This window comes from Callorhinus ursinus, unplaced genomic scaffold, assembly GCF_003265705.2.
Source record: "Callorhinus ursinus isolate GAN/ISIS: 27379988/994484 unplaced genomic scaffold, GSC_fseal_2.0 scaffold50, whole genome shotgun sequence".
NCBI classification, from domain to species: Eukaryota; Metazoa; Chordata; class Mammalia; order Carnivora; family Otariidae; genus Callorhinus; species Callorhinus ursinus.
In genome coordinates this window covers 2194481-2221288 of record NW_027397112.1, presented here as the reverse complement: position 1 = coordinate 2221288, position 26808 = coordinate 2194481, and positions in this window count along the sequence as shown.

Genomic DNA, 26808 nt, shown 5'->3' with positions numbered 1-26808 from the left:
TAAGAGGAAAAAAACTCTTAACAAATCTCAGATTCAGAAATGTATACTAAGCATCTCTTCCTTAGAGCTTAGAAGCTAGCCTGTGCCTCCTTAAGTCTGGAAACTTTATCATTGGCAGAGGCAGTAAATAAATTCTCCTAGATGCCACCATTAAGGAGTTAAGAAACACCCTGGCTTTTTTTTTTTTTCTTTCTCTTTGGTATTAAGATAATAAAAGGCACACATTTTAAAACTAATTTACCCTTTAAAAAATTAAAACATTTTTACCACTGTTTGCTTTTCTAGTTTCTTTAATTTGGGTAATTGCTTAGTCAACCTTCAAAAATATATATTCTGTCTTAAAAAAACAGCCAAATATGACGGATCACCTTCATTTTCATTTCAGATTTGGCATGCTGGACCTAGATTGTGTATTCTTTCCATGGCGCCACACCAGAGTCGGATACTTAATTAATTTCCTTTCGTTTGTGCAGGCTTGCACTTAAAGGGACAGTGTCCCATTTTGATGGCTTGCTTTTGGCTGAAGTTCAAAAGTATCACTTCTTAAATCTTTTTTTTTTTTCCTTCAAAACTTCCCAGAGTGCTATAAAGAAAAAAAATAAAATAAAAACACCCCGGTGTTTTTCTCTACCCTCACCCTTCTCTTTACTACCATTTCTTTTACTCATATTTATTCTTTATTTAAACCAATCTTTCCTTAAAAAGAAAAAAAAAGAAGAGAGAGTGACAGAGACAGAGAAGGAAGCAATGAAAGAAGGCACAAGATGTGTGCTCTCTTATTCCCGCCCCCCTGGCCCCCACCCCGTCTTTGCTTTCAAAGCTGGTGGTGAGACTGTACTTAATGATGATGTCAACTGGTCAGAATCATTGGGAATGATCAAAGACTTTTTGAACACTAAGATAATATCTCCTTACGGCAAAGGAAGACCTGCAACCTTCTCATCATACATTTCACAACATCCTTATGGTAAAACAAAATGTTCTGAAAGACAAGTGATAGCTAGGTGCATTTGGGAGTAGGTATGACATTTGACAGTTTGACATCTGAAAGGAAGTGAGGGAGTTGAGGGCAACAGAGACTGATAACACCAGAAAACATACTTACTTGCATTATGCAAGGTTTTTTTCCTCCTGGAATCTCCTTGATCATTCAGCATACCAAGTTATTCTAGAACAGAATTTCCTTGCTCATATGTACCATACACCATGGCATTCAGTATATCATATCCAGCAATTTTATATGCTGTGCTCTGAACCAAAAGAACATTTTGGGGTCCTTGGGTGGCTCAGTCGGTTGAGTGTCTACCTTCAGCTCAGGTCATGATCCCAGGGTCCTGGGATCCAGCCCCGCATGGGGGCTCCCTGCTCAACAGGGAATCTGCTTCTCCCTCTGCCCTTCCCGCCCCCACCCCCATGCTCTTTCTCTCTCAAATAATCTTTTTTTTTTTTAAAGATTTTATTTATTTATTTGACAGAGACAGACACAGGGAAAAAGGGAACACAAGCAGGGGGAGTGGGAGCAGGAGAAGCAGGCTTCCTGCAGAGCAGGGAGCCCAATGTGGGGCTCCATCCCAAGACCCTGGGATCATGACCTGAGCAAGGCAGACGCCCAATGACTGAGTCACCCAGGCGCCCCTCAAATAAATAAATAATCTTAAAACACACACACACACACACACACACACACACATTTTTAACAATGGATTGTTGCCCAGTGATTTCTTTTTCCCTGCCTAAACCCAGCTCTCTGCCCAAGGAAGGGAGGTGGGGATGAAGTATTCAATCCCCACCTTGCAGACACTAAATACACAGCATTTTCTATGGAGAATTTAACTTTAGCCTAGTTCTGAACCTCATGTTTCTATTCCATTGTCTCTATGGCCCAACACTGGCTGATTTGAAACATTTCTCTCTCTCCTCTCTCTCATTTCCATTGTGGTAACATATACATGGCACAAAATTTACCATTTTACTCATTTTTAAGTATACACTTCATTGGTATTAAGTACATTCACATTATTGTGCAACCATCACCATCATCTATCTCCAGACTTTTTTCACCTTCCCAAACTGAAACCATGTCTCCATTAAACATTAACTCCCCATTCCCTTCTCCCCCCAGCCCCTGGGAACCACCAAGCTAATTTCTGTCTGCATGAATTTCACTACTTACTCTCGGTACCTCATATAAGAATCATAAAGCAGCTGTCCTTTTATTACTAGCCTATTTGACTTAGCATAATATTTTCAAGGTTCATCCATGTTGCAGCATGTGTCAGAATTTCCTTCTTTTTTAATACTAAATTATATTCCTTTGTCTGGATAGAACACATTTTGTTTATTCATTTATCCACAGATGCACACTTGAGTTTCTTTCACCTTTTGGATATTGTGAATAATGCTATGAACATGGGTGTGTAAATATCTGTTTAAGTTCCTGCTATCAACTCTTTTGGATACAGACATACATCCAAGGGGGACTGCTGGACCACATGGTACTTCTAGCTTCGATTTTCTGAGGAGCTGTCACACTGTTCTCAATAGCAGCTGCGCCACTTTACCCTCACACCAGCAGTGCACAAGAGTTTGTATTTCCCCACACCCTCACCAACATGCATTATTTTCTGGACCATGACTCTGTTTGTCCAGTAGTTTGCTAACTCCCGAGCAACGTCATCTTTTTTTATGCTTGAGAGCCTTTCCCCAACATTAACTAGATAGGATGTCTCAGTTGGTTCTTCCTCTCCAAGTTGAACTGGAAGGTAGATACAGAAAACAGGGAAACTTGTGAATCTAACCTCCTAGTTACTAAGACTGAAACAACCTTCCATGGTCTGAAAGTAGAGGTTCAGCTTTTATAGACTTGGTGAAAATAATTCTTAACTATAATCCAGCTGTCAGTGGGCAGGAATCTACTCTAAAATCATTTCTACAGTGAAAAGAAGTGATCAAACTTGGAAGGAATGTTAAAGTAAAGCAATTCCTTGTTGGTGGCCATAAAACAGCAGTCTCTAGTACCACCTCCTCACTCATCTTTATGGCCCCAGGCCCCTGGACAGTGCAGAACCCACACTTAATATTTTATGTTACCCTTTGGTAGTGACTTTACTGTCTATTCTATATTATATATATATATATTTTTTTTAATACAACAAACACAATGTATTTGGGGGGTTTTGCTATATTATTCTTATATTGTTAACAAAAACCAAATTATATACATTAGATATTATATCTATATAATAGATAGGACCCACAGCTGTTATAGCAGAACCCCAACTTGCAAAAGTGGATGGATGATAAAAAGCAAATTCTAATTTGCCTCTTCTTATGCAGATGTCACTGTATCTTCGAAATCTCCAGACCTTTCTATATCTTGCTCTACCTGTAGGGTCCTCTATGAGTTGTATTTTCCAAAATTGTTCTCACCGTCCTGCTGTAATACTGAATTGTATCCCTCATATATTTTTCAATTTTTGCCTCCAATCCAGGATAAAGTTGTCCAGGGTGAATTTTTCCTACCCATCTAAAAATGTATCAAAGTGACCTAACGTACATATTCAGGAAAGAGAAAAAGTGTCAGGGAAGAAAAAGCTCTTCAAACTATGCCCTTTACAATTTAATGATGACCAACAGCAACCAGTGTTTCAGAATGCCTTGTGAATGGTAAAAGGGAACTACGAGGGTCCTCTATTAAAGGGAAATTGACTGTCTGATATATTGGCTAATAAAACTAGCAGGTCTCCCCAGGTAGCTGCACCTTAATCAAGCATGGCAAGTTAACACATCTACCAACAGAAAAGGCCGACTCACACTGCCAGCTTGATGCCTAGTCACAAATGGACAAAATACTCATGAGGGGCAAATCTTTTCTGCAGCTAAAAGCTTCCACACAGGAAAAAAGACAACCCACATTAGCAAGAGGGATCATAGTGTTGACTACTAGTCACCCTCTAATTTGTTAGCCACATACTTGCCTTCAGAGTTTAATCCCCAACAGCAAGAGATTTTTCCAATGAGAGAGAAAATGAGTGGGAGTGGGAGAAGCAGGCTTCCTGCAGAGCAGGAAGCCCGATGTGGGGCTCCATCCCAGGACCCTGAGATCATGACCTGAGCCGAAGGCAGACGCTCAATGACTGAGTCACCCAGGCGTCCTGCAAATAAATAAATAATCTTAAAACAAACCACACAAGCATTTTTAACAATGGATTGTTGCACAGTGATTTCTTTATTACCCTTTATTAAGCACCTACTGTCATACACTGAATGTTCCTTTACTGAGTGAATACTATGAATAGAACTACGTTGCCTTTACTATAAACACCATATAATTTAATCTGCCTATCACCTACTTGAGGCAAGTATCATCCTCCCCATTTTGCAACTGAAGAAACTGACTCAGAAAGGTTAAATAACTGGTCCAAAAGTACAGAGGAAATGTAAGAACTTTTATCCATTAACTATACAGATGTAAAAACAATGCTCCGAACTTGCACTAAACAAAAATCATGTAAACCTGGAGAAAATGATGTGTGAGCAGTACCCTGAATAACACAACATTCCAGCTCAGGAGCTGGCAAATTATAGCCCATGGACCAAATCCAGTTCACCATCTGTTTTTGTATGCCCCACAAACTAAGAATATTTTTTATATAGTTAAATGGTTGAAAGAAAAACCAAAAGAATATTTCACAACACATAACAATTACATGAAATTCAAATTTTTGTATCCATAAATAAAGTTTTATTGGAACATAGCCATGCTTATTCATTTGCATGGTGTCTATGGCTACATTTGCACTTCAGTGAAGAGTTGAGTAGTTGCAACAGAAAGACCTTATAGCTTGCAAAGCCTAGAATATTTACTATTTGCTTTTTTACAGAAGAATTTTGCTGACCCCTGTTCTAGCCAAAAGACTCCTGTTCAAGGAAACATGTCGTGTAGTAAAGCCTTGACTATCGTAACGACCAGTGCATAACTCGGTGTTCCCAGAATTTTCACTAAAGGTGTAACACTAACAGACATAACCCAAATACATGAATCTGTGACTGTGCCAATAAGATAAATTTGATGTCAATTATTCACTTTCTAAAAGGATTCACTAGAAAATGTCATTTCTCAATGATTTTCATCCGAGTATTTCAGATGGGATTTGACTTACCAAACCTGATTCCATTCACTCTTTCATAAACATACACATTAGGTAAAATGAGGTACACCTGTTTTGACAAACTCAGTGCAACACAAATCTGTCTTGAATGCCATCCAAGGGAGGTTAATTTTCAAAGGACCAGAGGGACCTCATTATAACCACTGCTCCTTCTGTCTTAGACGCCCCATAGCATAGACTCCCATGAGCAGCTTTCTAGCCAGGTCCCAGCGTATTCAGGCAGAGTGAAGCTAGCAAATCAGGATTTGGCTTCAGCCAGCTCTCAGCCAGGAAAACAACCAGGTTCTGGGGGGAAATTATCAGCAGAGGAAATAAAATTGTCAGTGGGTCCTTTTACAGAAATAAAAGTGTACAAGGTAGGTCAGACAGTATAGACAATAAGAGTTAAGATACTCAAAATGTCCCATATCAAAGCCAGAGGAGACATAAGACTGTTTTAGGGACACTTCCAGTGTTCCATTTGTTTAACACATGGAGCTTGATGGTAGGTATTCATTCTGGAATACTGAGCAAAAAAAGGCTCAGTCATTAACTAATACAAATACAAAATAAGCTCATGGACCCATGGGCCAGTACTGGGATATAAAATCAGTCCCTGGAGGGTTGTTAAGTGAGAATAAATTCCCTTGGGAAAGTAAAATGCATTAGATTTTCATGTGGGTTCCTGGATGAGTTTGGTTATGATGACTTAGGAAACCTCCCTGATATCTTTTTGTATATGTTAGAATCTCCTTGGCCACTGTTAATTTCAAATTACAGTTTCTCCCAGCCTTTCTTTGTCCCTCTCCTGTCTTATTTTTCTCCCTAACACTCATCACCATCTGACAACCTAAATGTTGTAGTTATTCATTTGCTTATAGTCTGTCTCCTGCTTCTAGAATGTGAGCTCCATAAGGGCAAGGATTTTGTCTGTTTTGTCTACTGAATTCTCAGCCCAGTGTCTAACCCACAGTATGTACTCAAGAAGTTATTCCTGAAGGAATAAAGTAACTTAAAGGGGATTTCTTATCAAAATACCAGAATGAATCCTCTTGATCTTTGTGAACTGCCTCCGAAGATGACCACTCCTCCCTCTGTCATCTTGCTCACGTTCCCTCAAATGGTAGGAATGCTAAGATGATTTCTAGATCTTTAAAACATTAAGACTAATTTGCTCTCTCCCTGGCTGCAATGTTCATTTGCTTTATGCTACCAGCCAGAACCAAATAACCAATGTTCAAAAAGTCCAGCACCTGACGCTTCACAGGGACTTGATACATGCATGTGACTATCTGAATTACTGAATGAATAAATGAATGAAACATGATATGCAAATGAACTGACATGCATTGGTAACTGATCACCAACAAGAAGGTTCATTCTGCAAATTTAAATATTTAGTTTCCTTCATATTACTCTTTCCAGGTTCTCTTCAACCCTTTCTGATCTTTAGTTTCCTTCTAAAGATTATTTTCCTTTATCTTTCCCTTAAATGAGGGTATATTCTGGATAAAGAAGATGTGGTATATATACACAATGGAATATTATGCAGCCATCAAAAGGAATGAGATCTTGCCATTTGCAACGACGTGGATGGAACTGGAGGGTGTTATGCTGAGTGAAATAAGTCAATCAGAGAAAGACATGTATCACATGACCTCACTGATATGAGGAATTCTTAATCTCAGGAAACAAACTGAGTGTTACTGGAGTGGTTGGGGGTGGGAGGGATGGGATGGCTGGGTGATAGACATTGGGGAGGGTATGTGCTACGGTGAGCACTGTGAATTGTGCAAGACTGTTGAATCACAGATCTGTACTTCTGAAACAAATAACGCAACATATTATAAGAAAAAAGGAAAAGAAGAAGATAACAGGAGAGGAAGAAAAGAGGAGTATGTCAGAGGGGGAGACGAACCATGAGAGATGATGGACTCTGAAAAACTGAGGGTTCTAGAGGGGAGGGGGGTGGGGGGATGGGTTAGCCTGGTGATGGGTATTGAGGAGGGCACGTTCTGCATGGAGCACTGGGTGTTATGAACAAACAATGAATCATGGAACACTGCATCAAAAACTAATGATGTAATATATGGTGATTAACATAACAATAAAAAAATTAAAAAAAAATGAGGGTATATTCTGTGGTTGCAAAACATGCTAGTATTTCATGTTTTTCCACATAAAGTAACATATGAAAGATGGTAACATTCTTACAGCATATGGACAGGGGAATGATAAAGCTGCTTGTGGCCACAGGTTGCTGGTCCTGGGATTCTGATGGCCCAAACACTGCTCTATAGTCCCAGGACACCCAGTAGCAGCCACAAAGTTAAAGGAATCAACATGTCTGTATACTTGCAACCCATCTAAGGCACACCAGGATACAGTACCACAGCAACTGGGAAAGTCTTCTACTCATCTGCTTCTATACTTCCCTGGTGAATCCTATTCATTCACATTTTTAATCATCACCTAGAGACCAATTAACTCCTATATGTATCCTCCTTCTCTAAATATCCACATCTTTCTTAGCTCCCAGGATCCATCCAGAATCACATGCGCCACCACTGACTGGGTATGTTCTCAGGATGTTCCATACCTGAGTACGTCCTCTACTTAAAGCACACTTCCTACCAGATTTCTCCCTCCTACGTGGCAATTAAGCCAGTCATCCAAACTAGAAACCTAGGAGTCATCTTTATTCATTTATCATCCTCCGTATGACAACAATCCCCGGGCCAGCCAAGCTATTCATCTCTCTACATCAGCTGCCTCTCCTTTAGTTCAAGTCTATGTTATCTTTCACCTGAACTATGCAAGCCTCCTAATGTGTCTTAGCTCTCCCAAACTACTACTGACGGGATGAAGTGGGCTGTCCTGGCTCATGAGAGTCAGGCTCTTCTCTTCCCAACGCTGGGTTCAGTGGCTTCAAGTTAGTAGCTTAAAATCTGCCATGGTGGGAGTATTTACATCATGGAAATTGGCAAATGCTATCATCAAGAACTTGTTTTCAAACAGGAGGTTGTTAAACATTTACCAGCATATCATTCATTGCTCAAATCTATCCTCTACAGAGAATAACGTATTGAAAACAAAAATTTAGCCATGTCACATGTTTAAACAATTCTGCATTCCTAATTTCCCATAAGATTAATCCAAGCTCTTAAAAGGTCACAGGAAGAACCTCTGAGATCTACTGTCTCTTCCTATAGTCTTATCTGTTAATATCTGCCCCCCCTTGACACAAGCTTTTGGCAACATGGAACTGCTTGTAATCTCCCATAGATCAGGTTATTCCTGACTCCATGATTTTGTATAAACTATCCCAGAAGCTTGGAATCTCTTCCCTTAGATTACCCCCTTTTGTATGACTATCTCTTTACTCATAGTGTACTGTATAGTTAAGATAGTAGTTTCTGCACAAATTCTTTTCTGAGCACTCCTAAGTTATGATGACTACTTATTCTCTTCTAGGCACTGAGAGCCTCCTCTTCAAATTTCTATCACTGCATTTACTATACTCTATTATGAGTCTATATCTCCCCTCCTCTATCCCCAGGGAAATACCTAACAGTAGGGAGTATGTATATTCATCTTTGCACCCCCCAGTTCCCAAACAGTAACTTACAGATATTTTAAATTCAATCTATATTTACTGTATGTATAGGTAAATGGATAAATAAATGAATGAATAAATACTAGATATGACTACAGTAATTTAACACTTTGAAAATTATACTGAAATGGGAATTCATGCTTTCTAGTTTACTAATTGAGATTCCTTAATTATATGGGGTTGTAGGGGCTCTTAGATTTTAGCCACACTCATACTGAAGGTCCTTGCTGGTGGCTATTATAAGTATGCTCTTGTGAAGATCATCCGTCTTCTATATTGATCTATTTTCTATGCATCTAGCTTGACCATAGCAGACCTCCAAATAAACTGACCATTCATTTACAATTAGAAAACATGTGTGAGATTGTGTGTGTCTGGGAAGTGGGGAAAGTCAGGGAGGAGGCTTAAATAGAAGGGTGTTGGTAAACTTCTGGTTACCAAGGTCAACAGTATTTGTTTTCTTCCTTCCTGATAGAGAGCCAATCACTAAGAGGACTCTGTTTTATTTTTTTTTTTTAAAGGACTGTTTTAAAACACATTATATAATGTCTTGAACAGGTTTTCAGAATTGGTTTTCTCTTCTATTATTTTTACGTTAAAATGCAGTGAGACTCCTGTACATTAAGTACTACTGTGAGTTTTGAAATGCAGTACTGTGGTCAGCAAAGGAGGCAAAACATTTATTACTAAGAGACAACATTTCTTGAATAACTTTGTCAAAGAGGAGAGATGACAGCTTCCTGAGCTGTAGCTCAACCAGCAGTAGCTAAGACATTTAACAGTATTCTTTTCCTTTCTGAAAAAAAATAAGGCTTTTAGAAGGTTTTGCAGTAACAAAAACAGCTTTCTTTTCTATACCTTTCTTTTGTTTAAAAGTCTCAAAGAAAGTAGTGATGTAGTAATTCCATGAGTATGTATTAGATATATTTATTTTACTAGTATGGTATTTAAATATTTGAGAGAATATCAGGACATGATTATGCAACTAAGCTCAACACCATAAAGAGAAGCCACTAATTAAATTTAGAATCAATAGGATTTTGCTAATGTCAAGGAACAGTTATTGAAAGTATTCTGAAAAAGTCTGATGAAAGATCTTCTCTATACCACCCCCACAACCTCATCACCACCATCAACAGTACCAGTAACCATCTGTCTACCCACAGATATACCAAAAAGGTGACATTTTATTGCAAGCTTAACATTTTCTGAATCTGTCTTAAACCACAAAAATTATGCTGAACTCCCCAAAAGAAATGAAGTTGTTTTTACTTTTTCTTCATCTCTCTCTTTTTGCCTGACTAGTAACAGGAAGTTCTTGGAAACTTCCCAGAGAATGGCTGGTCTTGTAAGAGTCCCAAACCAATCTTGTAGGCGCCAGAGTCTTGGCACTTTTGAGGTACAGGTTTTAGAAGCACCTGCATTGCCCCTTTAGACCAAACTTCCCACCACTAAGCTCAAGAAATTCCCCTTGTTGTTTATTAGTCATGAGTCTGAGCTGGGGGAGGGGGTCATGGAAAAAGGTAAAAGGCTTGCCCCAGCCAATATGTTGATCATATAAGATGTAGAAAATACCTTTGAAGTATCTTCAAGTTTGCAGTCAAACTGGACCCCTCCTTGAACCCTGAGGTCAGGCTATAATCTATTCCCTATTTGGAATTTATCCTCTTGACAAATAAAATGTACAGAAGGAGGGAAAATTCATGGCACGGCACCCCGTTATTTGTTATGAACAGATCCTTTTTTCACCTTGGAGTTCCTCAAGAATGATTTGTGAGGCAGCTCACTTCCATTCCTGCTTCAGTCTACACCAAACAATCTTAAATCCTTGAGTCTATTCCTTCTCTTTCTCCACTCTGTGGTTAGAATTCTGAAGGAGTTGGAGACAAAGCAAGAACAACAGTGATTATTTACAGGAATACCTCCCCTACTGCCTGGAGCTAAATAGGCTCTACCTGGTATTGTTCTGGACCTGCGTTTTTTTTACGGAAAATCAGAGGATAGTGTGAGGGTACTAGGAGAAAGGAGACACTCTGAAGTCTTTGGCAGAGTTATAAAGATCAGCTGCAAGAGTTATAAAGATCAGCTAATTCACTGTACTAAAGGAAAAGAAGGGGCTTTGGCCAAGTTGTGGTTGAGAGATTTTGTTTTCCTCTTCTTTTTCCTCCTTCTGTTAGTTTCGTTAACTTCCCAGTCCCAAAAGCAGCTGAAATCCCAAGGATGTAACTCCCCTCATTAAACAAATGCATGGATTTCCATGAAAGTACCCCAAGCCCACAAAATGGATTCCTAATTCAGCTGATCAAAGTATGCAAACCCACCTTTACATATTTTTCTGATTTAAAGTCCCACGGCTCTTTGGAACAAAAATGTTCCTAGAGAAACATATCAAATAATAGCTATAATTTTACATCAGTATAAATTAGTAAATTGATCAACGGCTAATAATATAGAACAATCACTGAACATCCCAAATGATAATAGAGAACAAAAACTCTAAACAATTAGAGTTTATTTTGAGCCTGGGATTGTCTGAAATATTTTAGGTGCAGTAGCTCATTGAACACTTAAAATCCTTTGTGTGGCAGTCATGGTGGTTGCTTTCTGAATTCTAAGTGATTATCTTAAGATACTCATTGTAATGCCATCCTCTTTTCAGCATTGATTTAGGAATGGGCATATGACCAAAACCTATCTAATAAGATATGAAAAGAAGTCTGATGAGGGGCTTTGGAAATGATCTCCTTACTCCTAAAAAGTACATGCAACAAAGAGACTATCTTTCCTTTTATATCACATCAATATCCCTGGATGTGACATCTGGAGTTAATGCAACCCACACTGCCACCATAAGAGGGACCAGGGGAGAGAGAAAAAAAAAAAAAATTGAGTCCTGAGTGGCATTACTGAGCCATTGATCATACTTCCCCAAACCAAACTATCTTCCTGACTTCCACTTATGTGAGATAATAAATTTCATTACTGAGTAGGCCAACATAAACTGGGGTCTCCTGTCAACTTTCAGCAGAAGGCATCCCAACTGATACACAATGTGTTTGATAACATTGTCGTCTCCATTCTACAGGTGAAGAAATTGAGGCTCATAAAGGTAAAATAAGTTTCTATTTCTCCCAAGCTAGTAAATTTTGAAGCAGTGACTTGAAGTAAGCAGTCAGACTTCCAAACTCATACTCAAACCACCAAGCCATGCTTTAAAAATATTACAGAAAAATAATGTTAAAGAAAACAGCAGGCTGAGATTGATTCCATGGGTAAATTGGAGCAATATCAGGAGATGAATGGGCACTCTGAGCCCGTGGGACTCTGGGGTAATTAGACTGTTCGGTGCTCTCTTAAGAGTCCTACACAATTGTTTCAATAATTCAACTCAGAAGTCAGTCATTGAACCCATCAGACACTGTTTTCCAGACGCTTACAGCTCCCTCCTATGTCATAGTGAAGCAAACAGACATGCAGAGAATTGACTATAAAAAAGGCATTATAAGATAATGGCTATAAAATCACTTTCCTTTAAGGGCACAGCAAAGAGTAATTAATTTCAACAGAGAATTAATCTCTTCAGCCATTTTCCTCTTTCATGGCTCAGGCTAGTGAACAACCTCTCTCTGTGCCATTTCTCTCTGTCATTTAATGGCAAGTATAATTAAGCCTTCTGATCTTTTATTTCTTCCCCATAAGCCTTGTTCAAGCCAGTCATCTCGAAGGATGAGAAAACATGGCATCCTATCAAGGCTCCTGGAGAAGGAATGGAGTGCCTTTCCTAATCAACCGATGGCTTGTCTGATATCTCTGGCTATGAAACTGTAAGCAGATTGGTAGTGAAAGCAATATTTATACTCATTCATTAATCAACCATTTAAATAAACTCTTTATCGGTCTTCCTCTATACATAGGCATATATCTTTCAAAGTCATGAACATATAATATTGAATTTTTATCTACAAATGCCATAGATTTGTCACTGATTGTTTACTCACAGTGCATCTGTCCCCGAAGTAGCCAGGCTGCTACAGCTACCAGATAGTATAGACCTGGCAGAACCCTAGGGGCAGAAGTGCAATTGTACCCCTGATAGAGTTATGTAAGAATGACCCCAACCATAACATCATTAAACATAACAGGGAATTATATTTTTGTGGGACAATGTGAGGCCATGGTTAATTGATAAATTCTTGCCCATCCCATATATAATTATTTTCTGTTAATTCTCAGTGTGCTAAATACTCATGTCCACAAACGCCTTAATTGGACTCATAAGGGAAAAATAGAGTTCTATAGATGTTTGTTCCAAAGAAAGGTTCACATCAAATTGCTACTAAAAATGACACTTACTCTCATTTTAGAAGCATCCCTGCCTGAAGGAAAAGATGAGCTGGCCACATTTTAGCACTAGACCTAAGTCTATAAGCAACCGTTCTCATAAATGGTCATTGAGAAGAATTTCTTCCCACATTATATGTCAAAGAACTTTTTAAAGAACTGCTTCAAGTGAGAACATTTAGAAATGCACATGCCCACATCGTAGGAAAGCCATCAACACTCTTGCAGAGCCATATGCTTGCCCTCGAGGGACCCAAAACTATTCCATTATAACAGAAAGTCTGTGGAATGTAAATCCAGGGGCCTGAAATGCTGTATATTTTTCAAGAAGTACAAAGTGGAAGCCATTGAGTCCATGGATTCACCAAATGAATGGATTGTTTCATCTGCACAAATGAACTGTCAGAAACAATGGCCACATAACACATTTGCTCCTGTTCCCCAAAGAGGGAAAAAAAAACCATATCCCAAATAAAGCTACATCTTTTTACGAAACTTAAGCAAAAAAGCATGAGAAAAAGAAAGCCTGATTTATACTCTAAAAATCTGGATGCCTGAATTCAGACAGCATGGGCTAGAAATATGCAGTTCATTTTTTTCTTAATACACATAAAGGTATCAGCTCTCTGCCTTCAGAATGCAAATGGGTTCTACAACCATGGTTATTTGAGCAAATTTGCAAAAAGCACTTCTTGTATTATGATGTTTTATTTTCTTATCACTCTCTTTAGTTCCTTTCTCCAATTTTTTTTACCCCTAATACTTTGAGACAACTTCACCTTCTACTTTTACCCTCTCTCTTGTTTTTAGATATGATCTTTCATTTTGAAATATTCAAGATACACAGAAAGTTATAGTGAATAATCTAAGAAACATTTTGTCTTTACTTACAATTATTGTCAAATCTTAGTATTTTTTGAATTGGTCCAAATTTCTTTTAAGCAATTATTCTAAAATTGATGCTTCTTGTCCAAAAGTCTCTAAAATTATTACACATCTCCGTTTTATTAATGATCTCTTCTTCCTGAGGTCACTAATGCCTAAAATTTGGTATTTATTATTATTCCTTTATATATATAGTACACAGTATTATATAGTATTTTTAAATAGTATGATACAGTACATAACCATATGCAACTTGTTTCATTGGTTGTTTATGTAAAAATATTCTTTTGGCGGGGGAGCGGACAGAGAGAGAGAGAGAGAGAGAGAGAGAGGGAGAGGGAGAGGGAAAGAATCTTAAGCAGGCTCCACACCCAGCATGGATCCTGATGTGGGGCTCAATCTCATGACCCTGAGACCATGACCCTGAGATCATGACCTGAGCTGAAAGAATCCGATGCTTAATCGACTAAGCCACCCAGGTGCCCCTTTGTAAAACATTCTTTTGAGCCTCATCAATATGTCACATGTAGCCTTGAGTTTTTCATTATAACTGTATAGTACTCCCTGTATGAATATATGACAGTTTGTCTGATTTCTTTCTGATAGTCATTGCATTCCATTTCCATCACTGTTCTTTCTTTCATCTATGATTTCTTAGAACTTTCATGGACTGGTTGTAATGCTTCCTCTTTGAAAGGACATCCCTTCCATCCTAGGCAACAATAGAATATTATCTGCACCTGTCTGCCTTGGCTAATTATTCATGTCTTTGTTTCCTTTTGATTTATTTTCATACTGCATTATGAATGAGTCTTGGGTTGTTATCTTTCTAAGCACTGTATATTTAGGCATATAGCTTTAGGACTAACAGGAATCTTAGAAGTCATATAGTCCAACCTTCTTTTCATAAGCTATGACAATAGCAAGAGGGACTTAATGACGAGCCCCTGGTCATATAGCTGCTTAATGAACAGCAGAGTTGAGGACCTCTACTTGGATCTCTGTCCTTTCTTTTTTCCAGTGTAATAAACTGCAGCTCACCCACTCAACTGAACCTTGTTGTGTATCAGTGGTTTCTCAACAGTGGATCTTACATTCTGCTCATCAGAGCACTGTGGGAACATCCAAAAAGGGCTCATGTCCTCAGGACCATTAAACTGTAGATGAAGAGACTAAAGAGAAATGAAAACATTACAGGCAACTAAATGAACCCAGATATAACTAAATTCCAATAGCAAAAGCAGCAATTTCTCTCTGTATGTCTATACATTTTTAACGAACCTCTGAGAATAAGTTGGAGGCATCACACCACTTTATTATACAGTATATCTTTGCGTATTTCTTAGGAACAAGGACATTCTCTTACATAGCTACAAAATTATCAAAATGCATTTTAGCACTGATACAATGCTAACATCTAATCCACAGTCTATATTACAAATGCTATCTCAGGACACCCGAGTGGCTCCGCCAGTTAAGCATCTGCCTTCAGCTCAGATCATGATCCCAGGGTCCTGGATTGAGCCCCAAGTCACAGCGGGCTCCGTGCTCAGCAGGGAGTCTGCTTCTCCCTCTGCCCCTCCCCCTGCTCCCTTGTGCTCTCACACTCATGCCCTCTCTCTCCAATAAATAAAATCTTTTTTAAAAATGTTATCAATGATCCCAATAATGTTCTTTACACATTTCCCCTCCTCTACCCCACTGTAAGGTCCAACTCAGGCTCGTACATAAAACTGTATAAAATTTGTAAGAAAAATGTTTTTCTTTGAGCTGTTTTTGATTCACCCATTTATGTAACAGTCACTGAAGATCTGTAGAGAGAGATCTCTGCTCTCCACACACTCAAGCCACATGGTGGAGGATGGATGAAGTAACATCTAATTTTTAATAGATTATGACCAGCCCTGAGACAGAGATAATCACCTGATACTATGCTGTGAGGAACCTTCCAGGAAGAGGTTACACTGAAGCTTGGATTTCAAGGAGTGGAAAAGAGCGCTAACAGCTTTCCTGGCCAAAGCAGCATGTGCAATAACAAGATGAATCATAGTCTATTTGGAGACCAGCAAGTAGCTCAGTAGTCCAATAGGGTAGGGACCATGTGTGCATGTGTGGGTATACATGTATGGAAACACATGTGTATGGGTGTGTATTTGGCAAGGTTTGGTGCTCAGTGGAAATGGAACTATGTATGGACTATATCATAATAGACCTTGTATGTCATAATGTGAAACATGATCCTGAAAACAATGGAAAATCGTTGGAGAAATTTAAGCAGGGGGCCAATAAGATATAATTTGATTTCCCTTGTCTAAAAGATTAGTCTGACTGCAGCACGATATATATTGCATCAATAGGAGTGATAAATAAGAGCTTGAACTAGACCAATAATACTACTGAGTGGATTAAAATATTTTAAAGAAGGAAAGTGGGTAGAACTTACAAACTGCTGGATGGGGGATGATGGATAGTGGTGAGAGGGAAGAGACTGTCCAGAAAGAGTTCTCTGAGTCCCAGGATGGGTCTGGACCTATTCTACAAAGGAAAACAGACAAACTCTATGACTTCAGGCCACTGGAGCTTATTCTCCTAATATTCTCTCTATACTCTTTTGGAAACATGGAAAAAGTACATATTCCTGAGTCCTGCCCACACAGTTCCCCGACTCTCGAACACAAGCTTCCTTGTCTCCTAGAGGAGACTTGGTCTGGTCTTGGTCCATGCTCCCTGGGTGATCTGGCCACTTTCCTTCTTGCAGCTATTTCCCCATTTCTCTTAAAGTAAGTAAGCAGCACGCCATCTTCCTTTCGTTGCTGCTTGGGTCTCATGCATCATTCTGCCACCTACTGCTGCTCTACTTTATATGCCCATAAATGTTTCATATTTGGTGTTCAATATTGGTTAGGTGTTTCTCCTTACCCTTCTGCAAACCAATATGCCCTTTTTCATAAACTTGAATACATTTCTCAGCCAACTGCTTATTTAAAGATTTGCAAGTCTCTTACTGAGTTTAGCAGTGAACTCATCTACTCAAGAGGGAAGATGCATCATTAAAGCCTTGAAGCATAGAGATGTTCTCGAAGAGATGAGCTCAGTTGGTTTTGCTTCTCAATCTTCAAATCTTCCCCAATAACCTCAGCTTAGGTAAACTTATCTTATTCTCTTCTCTATATTATTGAGAAGAATATATATTATCTATAATTTCAAAACATGAGTTTACAAGTTTAACACTTGTGGGAAGGGAAAGACAAGATGACCAAAGAAGATGAAGTGGAGTTAAGAATACATCTTCAGAGGGGAAGAATGAAGGGGGGGAAATCGGAGGGGGAGACGAACCATGAAAGACGATGGACTCTGAGAAACAAACTGGGGGTGCTAGGGGGGGGGGGGGGGGGGGGATGGGTTAGCCTGGTGATGGGTATTAAAGAGGGCACGTTCCGCGTGGAGCACCGGGTATTATGCACAAACAATGAATCATGGAACACTACATTAAAAACTAATGATGTAATGTATGGTGATTAACATAACAATAAAAAATTAAAAAAAAAGAGTAGTAAGTGTAATTCCACGGGGCTCCTGGCTGGCTCAGTCAGTAGAACCTGCAACTCTTGATCTTGGGGTTGTAAGTTCAAGCCCCACATTGGGTGTAGAGATTACTTAAAATAAAATAAAATCTTAAAAAAAAAAAGACTACATCTTCAATCTTTTCTGCTAATATATATGCACGTTTCTTTAAATCTCAGATTTTCTGTTTTCTTTCCACTTTTACTTTCATGTAGGCTGTCTCTAGATTTCTTTCTTTCCTATTCTCAATATCACTAACACCTAGCATATCTAACTTCTGATTGGTTTCTCAAAATCACTTATTTTTGTTCTACTAATTATTTCAAACCATCTTGATTGTTTTCCTTGAATGCCATGCATATATTTCTGATATATTTTGCTTCTATTAATTTCTCCCCTTTTGAGAAAGATGCTTGATAAAGAGAAACTGAAGTGATAGGGATGATTTTCTGAAAAATCATTTTCAGAAAATGGAGGTGATATCTTTCTCTCTGCCTTCTGTTATGAATCTGTCTTCCTAGGGGCTGTCTTCCAATGCACCATTTCTAGCCTGAGTAGATGCTTAGCATTACTGAAATGCATTTGACCTGTCCCTTCTTTCTTCTACACCCGACTGTACTTCCACATTCCATAGCTCCTCTTAGCTTCCATTACCCCTCTATTTCAAAATACTTTCCTCACAGTGTTCCTTGAGGTCTTCCTAGATGCCTTCCTTGAGGGTAAAGCATGGCTGGTAAACCTTCACTGTGTTTGCTACTTCATTCTCCATATCCTTCCAATATCAATATGATAGTAGAGATAAGAATGAATAGGCCTCTACAGCATGAAGTACTGATTTACTGTTCTTGCCTTCTTAGTATTTCATCCTTGTTGACTGGCATGCCATAATGTGTGTCTTGGGAAGAAAACTGTGACTATGACTGTGACCATAATGGATCAGCCTTAGATCCCCGGCCAGTATCCAGGATAATGACTGAATCCTCAAAATCAGACATAGGCTCAAATAATGATCATGACTTTTGGCCCTGTGATAAAACAGTTTTGGATTTACATAAAGATATATAAAAATGTTCATCAAGGGGTTGTTTGTTGTAATAAAAATTTAGAATAAAAGTCCAACATTAGGGGTACCTGGGTGGCTCAGTCATTAAGCATCTGCCTTCTGCTCAGGTCATGATCCCAGGGTCCTGGGATCAAGCCCCGCATCGCTTCTCCCTCTCCCACTCCCCTTGCTTGTGTTCTTCCCTCTACCGCTGTCTCTCTCTCTGTCAAATAAATAAATAAAATCTTAAAAAAAAAAGTCCAACATTAAAAGATGAATTGATTCAATAAATAATGGAAACAAGCTCAGACTTTAACATGAAGAATTTGGGAAGTCATTGAAATGTTAAAGGATTTTTGCTTTAGAAAGAGAACCCTTTGCTAATGAAGAGAATAATTTGGAGAGAGGCAAGAATTGGAAAGTGAGTGATACTGGTAGCCTGGATTATGGTAACAGAAGTGAATATGAAGAGACGTACTTGGGAACCTCAAGGAGAAAGAACTGGAAGTACTTCATGATTGACTGGAAGTGGAAGTGGGAGAAAGCTCCCACTAGTCAGGCATTAATCATAACACTTTAAGGTCTTTCTACACCTTTTTCTCTTCAGGGCCCTTCACGTGTGAACCTATGTCACTCACAATACAGCCTTGGTAAATATTATCAAACAGAAAAGTCCGTCTCCAGTGTCACCAGTCTTTTTGCTGTGCCCTAGCTTCCCTCCTCCTTCATCTTCTCTGTCTCCTTCAAATTTAGGCACTGGTGTCTAAATTTGGTAGAGTTTGAGAAATCAAGATCTGGAGTCAATCAGGCTCAATTTTTTAATTCACTTCTGCTGTTTACAAACCATGATACTGGGCATGCTATTCACTTCTGCTGTTTACAAACCATGATACTGGGCATGCTATTTAACTCATTAAGCCTGTTTTTTATTTTTGTAAACTAGGGTAACAGAGCATACTCCATAAGGATACGATAAGTAAAATACATCATATATATAAATCACCTAGCAGTGTGTATGGCATAGAATAAATCCTCAAAAAATAAGTTATTAATGTAATCTATCCAAGGAAAAAGAGCAACTTTAACGTCTATCTTTACACTGTTTAAAGTCAGATGATTTTTTCTTTCAGGAATATTTGTTTTTCACTCTTGCCTCTAATGATGAAATGATACAATCTGCCTCTGACAATTAGAGAAATTTGTGGCAAAAGCCTAAGGGGGAAGAGGAATTTTTTTGGAAACTAGGCCCATTCAATATTTTAGCATACCCTCTCCAGCAACTACCTCCTCACCTTTGCAGACACAATCTATAAGCACAGTCCTATAAACAAGAAGACTATCTATCCCTGCTCTTTAGGTTTCTGGTTTGTTTTCTAACCGAGCTGTTGCCTCAGAGTGTGAGAATTAAAAGAATCAACTTCCTCCTGGCTACGGAACCACAGGCAAGACACCTAAATTTTCTAAGCCTCAGGGTTTTTTTTAACCTGCATTCTGAGAACAACAACAGTACCAAAACAGGTTAAATTAAATAATGGATAATTGGGTAAGTCAAGGACTTAGCATGGGGCATGGAATGTAACAAACAATAAATGTTTGATTGTTATTAGTAGTATTGCTTCCTCTAACTTTGTTCTATCACTTAACTCTTCTCTTTCTCTACTGCTGCATATTTTCTGGCAGTAGGCATTTCACATTATTGAGTACTCAACTTCTGTAAACATTCCCAAATATATATTAAAATATTTTAACTTCACAGTTTCTTGATGAAGAAACCTGTGATATTTATAAGTTTTTGCTCTTCTATTATCAGTATTTTCTTTTTATCTAGGCCTTCGATTTGGAATAGTTTTTCTTCTAAGATTTGCTATCTCCTTTTTCACTATGAGCATGTTTTCCTTTAAGTCCTTGACCAAAAGTGTAATAGCCACTTAAAAATTCTTGTCTGGGGTGCCTGGATGGCTCTGTTGGTTAAACGTCTGCCTTCGGCTCAGGTCATGATCCCAGGGTCCTGGGATGGAGTCCTGAGTCAGGCTCCTTGCTCAGTGGGGAGCCTGCTTCTCCCTCTGCCTGCCACTCCCCCTGAAGAGGAAAATTACCCAGAGCAGGCCCAGGCCAGGAGGCCCCAGAAGATGGAAAGTTACTAACAATAAGCTAGAGATAACCAGAAGCCCTACTGGGTGCAAGAGATAACCAGCCGTTTCTGCTTCTGTAAACAGGCTTCCTGCCACAGGTTCTCTGCCCTACTGTCCCCACCTAAAGCAGCCCCTGCGCCCCCAGTTTAACCCCACCTACCAGCAGTCAGCATAGCCCTTGGAACCTGACTGCCTGCAGTCCCCTATAAAAGCCCTATAACCCCGTTGTCAGGGACCCAGAACTTCGAGCACGAGCTCATCTGGGTCTGCTGGAGTAAAATAAATCTGAGTTCTCCTACTTCTCTGAGTGTCACTTGGTCTCTCGCCGGTCTGATTATTTTCCACAACACCCCTACTTATACTCTCTCATTCTTTCACTCTCTCTCTGGAAATAAACAAATTATTTTTTAAAGATTTTATTTATTTATTTGACAGAGAGACAGTGAGAGAGGGAACACAAGCAAGGGGAAACAGGAGAGGGAGAAGCAGGCTTCCTGCCGAGCAGGGAGCCTGATGTGGGGCTTGATCCCAGGACCCTGGGATCATGACCTGAGCCAAAGGCAGACACTTAACAACTGAGCCACCCAGGAGCCTCAAATAAATAAAATCTTAAAAAAAAAAAAAAAATCTTGTCTGATTATTCCACTTCTGAACCACCTTGGGACCAGTCTCCACTGACTTTTTTTTTTGTCCCCCTTGGGAAGGGCTTATGTTTCCCTGTTTCTTTTATACATAAAGTAATTTTGGTTTGTGTCTTGGATATTGAAAATATGTTAACAGGGACTTTGGGTTCAGTTACGTTGCCCTAAAGCATAGAGACTTTAAAAAATGCAAGTATTAATTATTATAGCAAAATATTGTGGGACATAATGGATTTTTCTCCCTCCCCCTTCACCGCCTTCCCCATCATGACACAAACTCAACTCCTTTTGGGACCAGGGATAGGCCAAGCTAGGGTTAAAAAAAAAAAAAAATTAAAGCAGGTAATACTTGACTGAATTCAAACTTCAAACTCTGAAATACATTTTTTTTTTTTTTTACCTTAGGCTACTTGGGGTCTTCCCTGAGCAAGTATGGCTCAAGAGTCAACCAGAGATTTGGGAAGAGTTTAAGTAAAGAATTTAAAGCTTCCCCTTTCTGGGATTCTCCTCTCCTACTTTCCAGATACTATGATCACCAAAGACTCCTCTCGCTTTCCAAGCTAATATGACTAAGATTTTGTATCTGAGCTTCAGCTGTCTACCTAATGCAGACAGATTGGGGCCTGCCCTCAGGCTAAAAGCTCTGAACAATGGGAAACCAAGCTGTTACCATCTTTCCAACATCAACTTCCTTTCACTCTCTGCCTGCCTTTGCTTACTCTTTAGTGCCTTCATATATTTGCATTTTGTATTTTGTCCAGAATTCATTATTTTTACTTGTGAGAGTATTGGTCTGGCAGGAGCTATGCAGTCTTGCTGGAAGCAGAATTCCCCAGTATCATTTATATCTCTCAAACAGAATAAAAATCTATAATGAAGTTTTTAAAAAGAAGTAAAAATAATCCAAATATTACCACTCTAAATATTCATGTTTTCCCTTCCTGTGGTTTTTTCCACTTCTTGCCCATGAATGTACTTTTAATTAGTTCATAAAATTCATATTTAAATTCCTATACTTTTGGCCCAAGCTTGTCATTTTGACTTCTATGTTCTATTCTCTATAACACAGATCATGATGGGTATTTTTGCTCCTATTTTACAAATAGAGAAATGTAGGTATGTATAGTATAAGTAACTTCTCCAAGAGTGCACAGCAAATCAGGAATTAGAATGCAGATATTCTGATCTACATTGGCTATTCTAACAATAAACTTCAAACATACACACACACATAACCCACACAATTCTTCTTTTCTGACATTCACAGGGAAGGTTAGAATCCTGTGCTTATTCCATTCTAAAATTTATAGACATGCTTATGGGTTTCTTGAGACATGAAGATAAGAGAAATCAAACAGGACAAGCTTTACTCTCATTTTAAGTACCTGAAATTATTTTCAAAAATGTCCTTAGCTTTCCCAAACACTCACAAAGTAACTTCTTTATAAAGTTAACTTGACTGGTGTTTCCTTACCTGTCCATGTCTGGTATCAAATTTCCAAAAACTAATATACTTCATGCTTCCTACACACAAGCAAATTCCAGACAGAGTAGTCAGCGCCCACACATGGGGGATGGATTCCCAGCAGGGTGTATGTGTCTTGGATTTGTGCTTTTTTTTTAATGTGTGGGATTTGAAAAAAGAATGTTGAAAATGTCTTTTTCCCCATAACAGTTTAGGATTCTAAGTCATGTAGAACTGAGACAGCTATTTGCCATGCAATATAAACACCAGTACCATGGCAGCCCATACCCTTCACCAATCTTACTATGCCTTGAAAATCTCATTCGTTTGGAGATGCTGGTTCAAGACTTTCTTACCCTCTGAGACTTTATTGTAAAGAAACACACCCTTGGCTTTCCTAGGCAGTTTGGTAGACTACCTCCATCAGGGGGAGTTCGGCTGTTGAAGAGTTAGCTACCAAGGAGATAAGAGGTTCTTTCCAGGTCTTTCTTGTTATATTTAACCTATTCTCATCTGATATCTCTTACAGGAAATTCTATACATATATCAGGCTTTGAGATTCTGAGAACAGGGATCCCATATTATTCTAATATCCCTTGGACTTTACAATATTCTATATACAGCAAATATTCCATAACTTGCTAGATTCAATTGAACTATAAAATCTAGAAAAATTTGAATATACTCTCTAACACTGCTTTAGACGGTAAGACCTTTAAGAACTCCTCTATTTTACAAATCTGATAAAAAAGTGCTTATAAAATAGGAATACTTATTGGGTAAGAGCTTATACTAAACTTTATTTCTCTGCAAGTCCTTACCAATGCACCTTAGATATCTTAAGGTCAATCATAGCACCAAGAATACTACCTTAAAAGAAATACTTGGTGGTTTGATACCTCAGCAATTTTCCAAAGGGGGGAAGAGAAAGACTCCACCAAACATATATTCATATGTTGAAATTTAAAGTTAATTTGACAAGTTACATGCCACAAACAGTTTTAAAGAAAAAGAGACCATAAAACCAGATACAAATAATACATTGTAATTCCAAGATAGTGCTGATGCCCAAGAAAAGCATTTCCTAACAGGATTCCTGAAATATGTTCCTAGAGACAAAATACTAGCGAGCAAATATTTTCAGGAAGCAGTATCTACTATAACTTCCTACTGGAGATTCACAGTGCGCATTATCATATTATAGGCTTTAAGAAGTTTCACTTATTTAATCTAGGATTGCTGATAAATTTTATTTTGTGAGGCAGTATGAGAAGAGAAGATGGAATCTGTATTTGGGCACCATAGCTTCTAATCCTACCTAGTTCAGTTACTTATTTGTGTAAATTTAAGCAACTGATTTTATCTTAGAGTATCTCAGTTTCATCATCTGTAAAACTGGAAACAATCTTTAACTCAAGATGTTATGTTAAAAGTTAAAATAAGGTATTATTTAGAAAATTCCTTATAAAATGCTTGCCACACATTTGGCACTTGGTGGCGGACAGCTTCTATTGTTCCTGTTGTTTTTTCTCCCTCTCCTTTCCCTCTTCTCCTTCTTCCTTTTTCTTTTCCCTCTTCGTTTACTACTATTACTCCTCTCAAATGAACAGTGGCATACTTACCTCGGTTTAATGGGTCGTCAGCGATTGCTTTAATCGAATTTTGCTTACCACAGATAACAGTGAATCGCAACTCTTACATATATTTTAGTGCAATTCAACAAGAGACAAATACACAAACCCATTCTCATCCCTTCCTGACTGGTAAGCTAACAATGAATGAGAATTAACATGAAAGGGAAATCCATTTTGCAATTACTCTGACTCACCAGCACATTCTCTCTTGATTAAATGCCCTCCTTTGATATAGGTCATTACCTCTTAATGCCTGTATATATTCTTTCCTGAAGAATCACAAATTCCTTCGAAGCAGGGGCCATTCATTCACTCTTTGAACATACTGGATTGCAAAGTGATATAGATGCACTATTTGGTGTACCAATGAACAGGGTAGGGAGTTCAACAAATGTGAACAAAATCAATATTCATAATAATCCTATTTACTGGATTTGCCATCTACAAAGTCATGTGCTAAGGGTTTCATTTGTATTTCCTATGGTGAAAATCAGCAGGCTTAGTCCACTCTTGTCATGCATTATCAAGAATTTTCACCACACCCACAAAAAAAGGTAACTCTGTGAGGTGGTGGATATGTGAATTAGATCAATTATAGTAATCATTTCTCTCTACATATATTTATAAATTTATAAACAGATACTGTACACCTTAAATACATACATTTTTATTTGCCAATCATACTTCAATAAAACTGGAAAAAATTGAAGAAAAGAAGTTATATAGCAAATGCTTTAATATATGGAAGAAACAACATGTCCTAATGAGATGAAGAGAAGGGAAAACAAAGGTATTGATAGCTAAAAGTACAGAGACATGATAGAAGAAAGTTCATTTTTTCTCTACAGTTAGGATTTGCTTATGAATGTATTAGAAAGGTTGTTATGGCCTGAATTGTGTCCCCCAAAATTCGTATGTTGAGGTCCCAACCCCCAGTACTTCAGAATACAACCATGTTTGTATTTAAGATCTTTAAGGAGGTGACGGAGTTAAAAGGAGGCCTTTAGGGTAGGGCTCTAATCCATATGATGAACGGTGCACAGAGGAGAGACCAGGGCACTGAGAGAAGGCAGCCATCTTCAAGCCAAGGAGAGAGGTCTCACCAGGAACCAAACCTGATAGCATATAGATCTTGGACTTCCAGCCTTCAGAACTGTGAGAAAGAAATTTCTGTTGTTTAAGCCACCCAGTCTGTGGTATTTTGTTACTGCAGTCCTAGCAAACTAATAGAGAGGGTCTATCATATCATATGAAGTGATAATCATGACCAAAAACACAGAGTAAAGAAACCCAAGGGAATTTGCAAACAAACAAAAAATAAAAAATAAAAACCCACAGTGGCAGAAAAATACTCATATTCACCTGGAGCATTACGAATATAGGGAGAGATTGGCCAAACTACTACAGCTTGCACCTAAATGACAAAGGATGTAAATTCAAGAATGAGGGATATGGACTTTATCCAGTAGACAACAGGAAGCCACTGAAAGCTTTTGAGGAATACAGTAACATGATCAGACCTAAGATTTAAGGAATTAATTTAGCAGGGAAGAATAGGATGGTTTGTAATAGGGAAGACGAGGTGAGAAAGCAAGTTAGAAAGCTAGAGCAAAACTACAGAAAAGAGGTCAAGAGAATCTAAGTGACAACAAGAATTAACATGAGGAGACAGAGACAAAGAAATATTATGGAAACAGCAGTAATAGAACTTGATATTTAAAAAAATGCTCAAAACTATCCAATTGGCTGACCTTAACTTTAAAGCATATTGCCTTTCTTTTTCTTTTTGAATTACACAAATCCTTAAAACATGGGATTGGTTTCAACCTGTTGTAGTTAAGTCCTCTTGCAGGATCATTACTTGGTGTAATTTCCCCTCCCCGATTTGTTTTTTGAGAGGGAACAAAAGAAAAAGGGTGTCTGGGTCCTCAATTCCATAGTTCTGAATGCTTTCTCACTGCAAAGTTAAACATCTGCTTCCCATCAGGCACAGATGTGGCTGGGTTCTGCAGCATGGCCCGAGGATGAAATGCAAGAGATGAAGTCTAGCATCTCATTCATCAGGAGCTTCCCGACAATCTTCCAACCGTGGACAAGGTACCTCGAATGATACCTCCCATCCTCCCTCCTCTGAAAGTGGGCCTGACAGTGCCTGGGTTCTGAGATTTGGGAGTATTATTCTTGTCCACCTTCCAACTGGTTCCTTGGAGATCTCATCAACTTTCAGACCCTCTCTTCAAAACAGAGAAGTAAATCTTAAGGGTGGAAAAGGAGAAGAATTATTTGCAATGCCTTCTAAGAGCATCTCTAACTAGCCACTTATTCCAAGAGTGATTAG